Source organism: Bos grunniens, chromosome 1 (assembly GCF_055505025.1).
Source record: "Bos grunniens cultivar Pamir isolate PY7600 chromosome 1, Bosgru_T2T1.0, whole genome shotgun sequence".
Classification (NCBI taxonomy): Eukaryota; Metazoa; Chordata; class Mammalia; order Artiodactyla; family Bovidae; genus Bos; species Bos grunniens.
Window position 1 is genome coordinate 108,771,668 of NC_141165.1, and position 9,723 is coordinate 108,781,390.

Consider the following 9,723-nt stretch of genomic DNA (forward strand, 5'->3'; position numbering starts at 1 on the left):
AATAGAGAAATGAGCATATTACTATCTTCAATTTTTTATTTGAAAATCTAAAACTATTATAAAATAAAATCTGTCTTAAAAATATATAATTGTGAAGATTTTGCATCATTTCATTAAAGTCAAATCATTGATTTGATAAATATAATGGCCTAGCTATACTGAAAAACTCTTTTTGTAAAGAATTTGCCTTTTAGGCTCATTTTAATTTCCTCTCATAGTATAGTAATGCACTGGGGACGAATAATAGTTTGATGTTATCATTTTATTTTCAGTTAATGTTCCAACTTTGAGTTCCAAAACAGCAACCCCAGAATGCAATCATATACTTAAATGTTCTATTTATCATCAGTATGGCTAACAGAGCAAGACAAGAGACATGAGACTGTTCACTGACTAAGCAAATATATTAGAACAAAAACTAAATCTTTAAGAAACCAAAAGACAGTCAAATTGCTAGAGTTAGCTACTTTCCATTTTCTGTAGACATTTTTTTCCCCTGAATGTTTATTAAACTTCAGGATTTGTCTGATTATACTGATTATAATCCATGAATCAGTTGGTAAAAAAAAAAAAAAGACACATTCCTGACACTGATATTAAATGATTTCCACTATGAAGAACATAATATAATTGAGTACTGAGTTAAAATCTTACAATTAAACTCATAAAATTTTATAATTAAGAATGTATAAGAGTAAGGATGGAGCAAAATACTGTTTTTTTATAAAGTCATTAATTATCAAACTAAAATCAAGTTTAAATGTGAAGGTGGAAACCAAGGATAAGAGGTATACTAAAATAGAAAAGTTAATAAGGTTGATAATGGACATATTTTATGTGAACAGTCTATGAAAATATCTTTTGTTTCTTCTCCGTTAATCAGTCACAATATGATTTGATCATAGGGATGCAAATAATATGTATACTATGCAGAGTTAATAAATCCAAAATTGCTGTTTGCTTTTATTTGAGGTAAAATAATTATGGAAATGAGAGTAACTCAATTTGGATTAAATTCACAATGTTTGCTTGCTTTTGACTGGAGCAAATGAGGAATATTTTTATACCACAATTATCCTAGAAGTTAAAAAATAAATTATATTTTTTCTCACTACTTCTACCTTACTGGTACCTGAGAAGCCTTTCATTAAGGTATACTACAATTAATTACATTGTTATTTTTTCTAATGCAATACATATTCAAAGATATAGCTAGTAAATAACCATTAAATAGTTCATCATTCAAACATTTTGATTATATTTCCTTTTTATACCAATTTGTATAGGTTCAGTTCAGTTCAGTTCAGTTCACTGTCATGTCCGACTCTTTGCGACCCCATGAATCAGCACGCCAGGCCTCCCTGTCCAACACCATCTCCCAGAGTTCACTTAAACTCACGTCTATAGAGTCGGCGATGCCATCCATCCATCTCATCCTCTGTCGTCCCCTTCTGCTCCAGCCCCCAATCCCTCCCAGCATCAGAGTCTTTTCCAATGAGTCAACTCTTTGCATGAACTGGCCAAAGTACTGGAGTTTCAGCTTTAGCATCATTCCTTCCAAAGAACACCCAGGACTGATATCCTTTAGAATGGACTGGTTGGATCTCCTTGCAGTCCAAGGGACTCTCAAGAGTCTTCTCCAACACCACAGTTCAAAAGCATCAATTCTTCGGTGCTCAGCTTTCTTCACAGTCCAACTCTCACATCCATACATGACCACTGGAAGAACCATAGCCTTGACTAGATGGACCTTTGTTGGCAAAGTAATGTCTCTGCTATTCAATATGCTATCTAGGTTGGTCATAACTTTCCTTCCAAGGAGTAAGCGTCTTTTAATTTCATGGCTGCGGTCACCATCTGTAGTGATTTTGGAGCCCCCAAAAATAAAGTCTGACACTGTTTCCACTGTTTCCCCATCTATTTCCCATGAAGTGATGGGACCAGATGCCATGATCTTCATTTTCTGAATGTTGAGCTTTAAGTCAACTTTTTCACTCTCCTCTTTCACTTTCATCAAGAGGCTTTTTAGTTCCTCTTCACTTTCTGCCATAAGGGTGGTGTCATCTCCATATCTGAGGTTATTGATATTTCTCCCAGCAATCTTGATTCCAGCTTGTGTTTCTTCCAGCCCAGTGTTTCTCATGATGTACTCTGCATAGAAGTTAAATAAGCAGGGTGACAATATACAGCCTTGACGTACTCCTTTTCCTATTTGAAACCAGTCTGTTGTTCCATGTCCAGTTCTAACTGTGGCTTCCTGACCTGCATATAGGTTTCTCAAGAGGCAGGTCAGGTGGTCTAGTATTCCCATCTCTTTCAGAATTTCCCACAGTTTACTGTGATCCACACAGTCAAAGGCTTTGGCAAAGTCAATAAAGCATAAATAGATGTTTTTCTGGAACTCTCTTGCTTTTTTGATGATCCAGCAGATGTTGGCAATTTGATCTCTGGTTCCTCTGCCTTTTCTAAAACCAGCTTGAACTTCTGGAAGTACTAATATCCACATAAGAACCATTTACAAGCTATGACTCATACCAGCTGCAGCTCACATTGTTATTGCAACTCTGCATTTGACTTTAATCTGTGCACTTAAGTATAATCTCTTTCATATTCCTAGCTGGGTCTTTACAGATACTTCCTTTAAACATCCCCATGTTTTCCCATTCATTTCCCATTAATATTATCATTGAAGCATTATACTGCTGGAGACACAGTACCATCCTTAGGTTTGGGCAAAAGAAACCCTTATTCTGTGCCCTGCATTATTGACAGTCTTGCTTTGGCTTTGCCGTGGATGGCCTCCTCCCAGTGGTGTGAAGGGAACAAACACACTGAGAGTCTGTTTCCCCTATTCTTGATTATGGTTTGGGAGATTAGGACAATTAATTAATTGATTAATTAAATAATAGACATTTTTGTTTGCATTTTTTCCTCATCTTCCTAAACATCAAAAGAACAATATTGAAAGCCATTTTAGAATTGTGCCTTTTTAGCCTATTGACAGTTCTTAAAAATAATACCTATATACGTTCAAAAATAAAATTACATTTTAAACTTCTGCTGCAGTTATTCAGACAGTAAATTGTAAATTTAGATTGAGTCTCAAATAGGCAAAAATAAGGTGTATATTTTTTGCTATTTACTTTCATTTTCCAGTTACTAACTCCAGAAGTAAAGAAACAATTGGAAATTGCCTATTAATGGTCTTTCTTAAGTTAAGAGGTTTTTTTTTTCCTCAAACATTTGCATGGGATTTTTCAGTGTTTCATACATCTACTATCTTTTTATTATCTTCTCCAAATAGGTACTAAGTACCAGGAGTGGCTTTTATTGACTCCATAGAAGTCAGTCAGAGAAGAGACTCGATCCATTAGGAATGTCATGATCTCTCTCTTTTCTGATGAAAAATGGTTGATTAGTTTTGGTTCCTTAATTTGTATCTGCCATGTTATGATTAATCCTATCTAATCTTTTGGAATGATGCGATGCCCACTACAGGTGTCTGAGCAACTAGCTTTGCTTCTGGATTGAAAAGTCTCTGTGTATCAGGGTTGCTTTAACCTTAGCATTTTGTGTTCTCCTCCCATAGCATTTAGGAATTTCTTAATTACCTGTTGCTGCTTGAGAGTAAGGTCAATTAGAACAGCTACCTTAGTTTTTATTTCTTTCACCAGTTGATCAGAATGGTTCCTATTCCACATTAAATGGTGCTAAGTGTTGGGAAATCTGCCAGTGATGAGCCATACCAGCTCAAATGTCTTTCCTTTATACAAACATGGGTATTTGCATAGCAACAACCTTCTCAAACCCCAAAGGTTAGATCCACATTCCCATTTGGACCTGTTTGCTCTACTTTTATTTCTGTCTTCCTTTCTAAGGTAATTCAAAATAGTGAAGGAAGCAGTTTTTAATCTTTCCATTTAAAAGGGACTTCTATCCCATATGGAGAAGGCAATGGCACCCCACTCCAGTACTCTTGCCTGGAAAATCCCATAGATGGAGGAGCCTGGTAGGCTGTAGTCCATGGGGTCGCTAAGAGTTGGACACAACTGAGCAACCTGCCTTTCACTTTTCACTTTCATGCACTGGAGAAGGAAATGACAACCCACTCCAGTGTTCTTGCCTGGACAATCCCAGGGACAGGGGAGGCTGGTGGGCTTCCGTCAATGGGGTCGCACAGAGTTGGATACGACTAAAGCAACTTAGCAGTCTATCCCATATCCCATTCCTAATGGTCTTGGTCTTCAATCTATCCCTTTCTGTAGAGTCATATTTGAAAAACAAAAATTTTTACTGTTTAGGTAAGAAGCATCACAAAACTGATTGTGATTGAAAACAATCAATTTGCTTTTCTCCTTGAGAGTGCACCATATCATTGTTTAAATATTAGTGCCAACATCTGAGTCATCTGTGGGTCTGTTTCTATTGAATATTTTCCTCTTAGTTATGTATCAGGTTCTTTGTTTTTTCATGCTTTTCAATTTCCCCTCTTCTTTTATTTTCCTGGATAATGGGTATAAAATAACAGTGTAGAGAAGATGGAAATACAACTTTTAAAATTTGCATTCCTGAGCTAACAGTTCTCTTCTTCATCTGGCAGCTAGGATAGGGAACTAAATATTTAAACTCTATAAATTTAGGTGCTATTTTAATTACAATGTTTTTTACACCTTCTTAGTAAAACCCCTGTCTGCTCACATAACAGTTACTGATCTCTTAAATCTTGTAAACATTTGATTTGGGCTGTAATAGCCAAAACTTCATATAATTTTGTGTCACGGTTTATGAATCTAGTATCTTTGAAACTCACTAAGACTTCATAAGTTCTCTTTAATTTCTAGCTACTCTTTCACAGCAATTTTTTTCAGAAAAAATGAGGGAAGAGGAGAATTGGGTTGAGTGATTTAATTTTACATTTGAGGCTTTTCATTTTCTAATTTACCATGCTATTTCAACTTATCATTAAGAATTCTGCCTCCCCTTTATCTGTCTGCCCCCGGAAAAAGTGTTTTGTTTTGTTTTTATTATTTTTTCTTTTGTCTTTTCCCTCAGTAGCTATGATTCTTAGCTCACCCACAGAAGACATTTTCATCTCTGGAATTCAGTTTCTCAGGGTTCCTTGCATCCACTATTCTGAAGTAGCATACTATATAAAAGCTATTGTCTTTTAAATAATTCATTTTTTAAAAATTTTGTTACCATGAAAGCATAGGCTTTACCATCATTCTGTATCCTAACAAACAATAAGTAGCAGGATTCCAGTTTATCTTAAAGCATGAAAATATGTTTTATTTAAGTTTTGCCTATATTTAATTCTATATCTGTTTTTCATGGAGTCAGTAAAAGTCTGTGTGTGTGTGTGCATATTTATGTAAGTTACAAGTAAATATAATTTTATACTTTCAATATTTTTAAACTGAGTTGGAATAGGTGCTTGTATCATAATTGAAGGGTAAATAAAGAAATGGAGAATTTATTTTAAATTCTCATTTGATTTACCCGCAACCTAAGCAAACTTTAGGCTTCCCTGGTATCTCAGCTGGTAAAGAATCCATCTGCAATGCAGGAGACACTGGTTCGATTCCTGGGTTGGGAAGATCCACTGGAGAAGGGATAAACTACCCACTCCAGTATTCTTGCCTGGAGAATTCCATGGACAGAGGAGCCTGGAAGGCTACAATCTATAGGATCACAGAGTCAGACACAACTGAGTGACTTTCATTCACTCACTCAAGCAAACTTTAGAATCATGGCCCAAAACACGAAATTAAATATTGATCAGATTAAATGTAATAAACCAGCAAATGTGATGGCATGTTTCTCACATATAAATATATAAAAGAAATAAAGATACAGAAAACTGGAAGAGTTGCTATGAAAGACAAAGAAATGTCTTCAAATAATCAATGACAATACTGACATATATCTTCTCAGAGCAAACAACAGAAGCAAAAACATGACTGACTATGATATTTAAAACTTCGTGTGTATGGTGGTAGTGGTGTGCAATTCTGGCCTAGAATTCTAGCAAAATTTTCATCAAAAATAAAGATAAAATAAAAATGTTTTTATTTAAAAACTCTGAGAAAATGTGTCACTAGCATCCCTGGTTATTTAAAAGAAGTATTGTAAAATTATCTTCAAACAAAATAAAAATGAAACTAGATAGAAGATCAGACAATCAGAAAAGAACTTTGGGGCTAGTGCACTGGGACGACCCAGGGGGATGGTATGGGGAGGGAGGAGGGAGGAGGGTTCAGGATGGGGAGCACATGTATACCTGTGATGGATTCATTTTGATATTTGGCAAAAATAATACAATTATGTAAAGTTTAAAAATAAAATAATATTAAAAAAAATAAAAGTAAAATATTTTGGTAACTCAAAATGCATATTAGCTGTTTTAATATTAAATATAATTAATAAAACATTTAATATATTGTTTAAAACAATATAGTTACATCTAATAGAGTTTTAAAGTTTAAGATACATGAGAGCAAGAAGATATTAGTTCAGAGAAATTTATGAGCTAATGTGATAAAATTGAGGTAATGTGGAACTAATGTGGTCTAATAATATTCATTTTATTAGATCTTGATAAGATAGCAATATATGATATAATCTAGAATCTTCTACTATAATGATAAAAGAATGAGTTAGCATATGGGTAATAGAAGGACAATGGAATGATTAAACATATATATGTATCTCAAGTGATAAACACTGCAGAATACAGAAACATGCAGAAACATAATATAGAACATAAATATAGAAACATAAAATATGCAGAATATAGAATAAGCAGTAAAATGGTTTATTTAAGTCTGAAAATGTCAAAAGACAGTTTGATATAAGTGGATTTCATGTTTAATTAACAGGTGATAATTATCAGGCACAAAGAAAATAATTTAAATACTGATAATAGAAATATATAAAATGAAGAGTATTTGAATCAAATACTATGCAAATACTAACCAAAATAAATTAATGGAGCTGTTAATAAGTTAAATTTAAGGTGAAAAGACAGAGAAAATTTTCATGATAATAAAATGCTTAATTAGTCATGAAAATATGGCAAATTTTAATTTGTAGTCACACAATATAACATCAAAACAGAAATAGTAAAATTTGACACAAGTACAAAAATAGAAATACAGAATTATAATGGGAGATTTTAATATACATTTCTTAGTACTTAATCGGAGAAGGCAATGGCACCCCACTCCAGTACTCTTGCCTGGAAAATCCCATGGATGGAAGAGCCTGGAAGGCTGCAGTCCATGGGGTCTCTGAGGGTTGGACACGACTAGGCGACTTCACTTTCACTTTTCACTTTCATGCATTGGAGAAGGAAATGGCAACCCACTCCAGTGTTCTTGCCTGGAGAATCCCAGGGACGGGGCAACCTGGTAGGCTACCATCTATGGGGTCACACAGAGTCGGACACGACTGAAGTGACTTAGCATAGTATAGCAGTACTTAATAGCACTATCTGACCAAAAATGAGTGAGAAGATTTGAACTCTTTGATAACCGAACTTGATATATTTATCTGTAGAAGACTACTCCCAATTGTAGAAGGAACATTTTTTAAAGTACACATGGCACATTAATAAAACTTCACCACTAAGCAAATGTTGACAGAGTTATAGGATTTAGATTTATTCTGATCACAAAATAATTTAGATTCATTCTGATCACAAAATAGTGGAAATAAGCTTGATAGTCCTAACAAAATATAATTTGAAAATCATATGTTAAGAAAGGTAAAGCTTTTAAATAAATAATCCATAGATCAAAGAAATAAATCATAATGGTAGCTAGAAAATATTTTATACTAAATTTTAAGGAGTCTACGATATAACCAAAATACTAAAGAGAAAAACAGCAATTATTGCTTTGAATACGCGAAAAAAGGGTGAACTCTTTCTGAGAATGGAGCGAAGAGAGAGAGCTTGGAAAAGAAATAGTTAACATCAGTAAGGAATGAAGGATATGACTACAGATACTAAGGGCTTCCCTTGTGGTTCAGCTGTTAACACAGGTTCAACCCCTGGGTTGGGAAGATCCTCCTAGAGAAGGAAACGGCTACCCACACCAGTATTCTGGGCTGGAGAATTCCATGGACTGTATAGTCCATGGGGTTGCACAGAGTCAGACACAACTGAGCTTCACACATTTATTAAACCACCACAGATACTCCAGGGAATGGGTAAGGAGTCAGGAGTAAGGAGTCTACCTGCAATGCAGGAGACCTAGGTTCAGTCCCTGCGTTGATAAGATCCCCTGGAGAAGGGAGTGGCAACCCACTCCAGTATTCTTGCCTGGAGAATTCCATTAGCATAGGAGCCTGGCAGGCTATGGTCCATGGGATTGCAAAGAGTCGGTCACGACTGAGTGACTGACACAAGTACTCCAGTATTTTAAGAAATTGAAAAAAGCATTGTGAACAACTAATGCCAATAACTGTTTTAAAAGTAAATAGAAAGTGTTACAGCTCTTTTAGAATTTGTCTAGGAGGTTTTCTGATCCTCACCAGAAAACCCCCATGGGAAAAAAATAAATAAAAATTAAACAGGAAAAAATTCTTATGAGAATTAAAATATAGTTTACTAACAATGACACATAGATAAAGATATATTCTAATTAGCTATATTATATGTTAAAGAAATAGAATTTGCACTATAAAACTTACCACCAGTGATGAATTCAGGCTAAGGTGCTACACTGAAGAATGCTGCCAAATGGAAGAAATAATTTCCATCTTATGGTAAAGTTTTCCAGAGAATATGAACAAAAGGGGACAATGTTCTAAATCCTTTCCAATGAACATTCAGGGTTGACTTCCTTTAGAATTGACTGGCTTGATCTCCTTGAAGTCCAAGGACTTCTTAAGAGTCTTTTCCACCACTGCAATTGGAGGGAAACATTGGAAAAAAATGTAAGTATTTTACTAGTATGTACATAGATGCAAAAGTCAATGAAACATTAGTAAATTAAATCCATCAATAAATAAAATGAAAAAAAAATACACCACAAAAATTGTGTTATTCAAGGACTGTTAAGTTGTATTTGATAAAGCGTATCCACAAAATCTTACAAAAAACAATTACTTTGAATGTTGAAGAAAAAAATTAAGAGCTAAACATTTACTTTTTATTTAATTTTAATTTATTCTTTTAATTGAAGGATAATTGCTTTACAGAATTTTGTTGTTTTCTGTCAAACATCAACATGAATCAGCCATAGGTGTACATATGTCCCCTCCCTCTTGAACCTCGCTCCCAACTCCTTCCCCATCCCACCACTCTAGGTTGATACAGAGCCCCTGTTTGAGTTCCCTGAGAAATACAGCAAATCCCCATTGGTTATCTATTTTACATATGGTAATATAATTTTCCATGTTACTCTCTCCATACATCTCACCCTCTCCTCCCCTCTCCCCATTTTGAAAACCATCCCATCAAGATTAGAAATCAGACATGGAAGTCCATTATCATTATTTCTGTTTGATACTCTATTAGAGGACCTAGCCGGTTTGATAATAAAGTGTTAGTCACTCAGTCCTGTCTGACTCTTTGTGACCCCATGAACTGTAGTAGCCCACGAGGCTTCTCTGCCCATGGAATTCTCCAGGCAAGAATACCAGAGTGGGTTGCCATTTCCTTCTCCAGGGGATCCTTCTGACTCAGGGATAAAACTGGCATCTCCTCCACTTCAGGAA

The 9,723-nt window shown here is 34.9% G+C and overlaps 1 non-coding gene across 1 annotated transcript; it reads left to right on the forward strand.

Annotated features, from left to right (window-relative positions):
• Positions 1–8,485: 8,485 nt before the first annotated feature.
• Positions 8,486–8,547, forward strand: LOC147380065 (U7 small nuclear RNA). The gene has a single exon (XR_015135314.1). It is a non-coding gene; the product is annotated as a U7 small nuclear RNA (small nuclear RNA).
• Positions 8,548–9,723: the final 1,176 nt, after the last annotated feature.